Source organism: Octopus bimaculoides, chromosome 20 (genome assembly GCF_001194135.2).
Source record: "Octopus bimaculoides isolate UCB-OBI-ISO-001 chromosome 20, ASM119413v2, whole genome shotgun sequence".
Taxonomy (NCBI): domain Eukaryota; kingdom Metazoa; phylum Mollusca; class Cephalopoda; order Octopoda; family Octopodidae; genus Octopus; species Octopus bimaculoides.
The window spans coordinates 26,431,045-26,432,582 of record NC_069000.1 but is presented as its reverse complement, the minus strand read 5'-3'; positions in this window follow the sequence as shown (position 1 = coordinate 26,432,582).

Genomic DNA, 1,538 nt, shown 5'->3' with positions numbered 1-1,538 from the left:
ATTTACATGCTAGAAATAACAGCCAAATCTCACAAAACTGCGATAACATAATGAAAGAAAATTGTAATCAATCTACTCACCTTTCTGCAAAGATTTCTTTCAGAGTAGTAATTTCCCGCAGTAATATGAAATTAAAGTTTTTTTGTTTTTTTTTTTAAGTTACCAAAGAAAATGAGTTTTGCAGTGATTCATCGACGCGGGACCATTTCATGTCGCCCAATGATCCAGTCACATACTTTAGCCGTCTTTTGATACGGGACCAATAGGCCTCAAGGTGGTTCGTGCAAGAGCCAGTTTCAGGGTCGACGAAATTCTTTGAATGGTTAACCGTTTTGTGAATGTAACCCAGCTGTTGTAAGTTCCTATAGCTGGCCCATTTGTCTGTATGTATTATAGTACCGGGAAACACATTTTCAATTATAACAGCTTCTAGTGTTGCTGCGCTTCTGTCAGGTACACGCTGTAGAAATCCTTTTTTCACAGTGGTGTCATAGCACCCCGACAACCCACGTTTGATGGCATATTCTCCCTACGTGGTTCTTCCTTTCAAAGAGCAAGCTCTCGTCTATTTCTACCTCATCACCTGGACCACCGAGCGGAGCTTTGTCTCGAAGCATCATCCCCGAACACACTTCTCGACAAAACTCATACCACTGCATCGCGGTTTTGTTATCTACTCCGGTATATTAAGCCGCAGTAGATATAGGTGCCTCGGACACACGAAATGGAAGACAATGTGAAATATTTTCTGTAAGGACAACTTTGACTTTTCCATAAAAGTTTTTGTCCTTATTCCGTAAAAACAGAAATTTAAGAGAGGAAGGGTTCCGTTTACACATCCTCCATCTGGACCTTTTCATGCATACAATGAATTTCCTGGCAATACGATGTTGCTGTTACCATTTTTCCTTGTTGCAAAAATGAATAATGAATAACTCCCTTTGCAGACCACCATACAGTGGCCACTAACTTTTTAGGGTGCAACGGTGGGTTTGGGTAGTGTTTAGGTGACTCTTCTGCATCTAATCATTGTCTTGTTCTCCTGCTGTTGTCAAAAAGTATCCATTTCTCATCACAAGTAATGATTTAATGCAAAAATGGTCTTCTTCCAGTTGAGAAAGCAATAAGGAGCACACTTCTAGGCGTCTGTTTATTTTTTAATCTCGTTCAGTTGATGTGGAGCAAACCTATCCGTTTTCTTGACTTTTCCAATTTTTTACAGGTGTCCAAAAACAGTTGTGCGAGATGTTTGGAGTTCTGATGAAAGTTTTCAAACCTCTGATTTCGGGTTTTGTTCAACCAAAGCATTTAATTTATCATGCCGAATAACTGATTTGGGCCTACCCCTTGGTTTATTTTCAAGGCTATCATCTCCTGAACGAGAGCTTTGGAACCATCTCTTAACAGTTCTGCGGCAGAGTAACCCAGTTTGTATTCATACGAGAAAATCACTCAACATAGTTTGGTTGTTATCATTTTCATAAGGTATGCGGGTACGAATTTTGTATACCAATATTGTTGGCAAAGAAAAAGAGTCA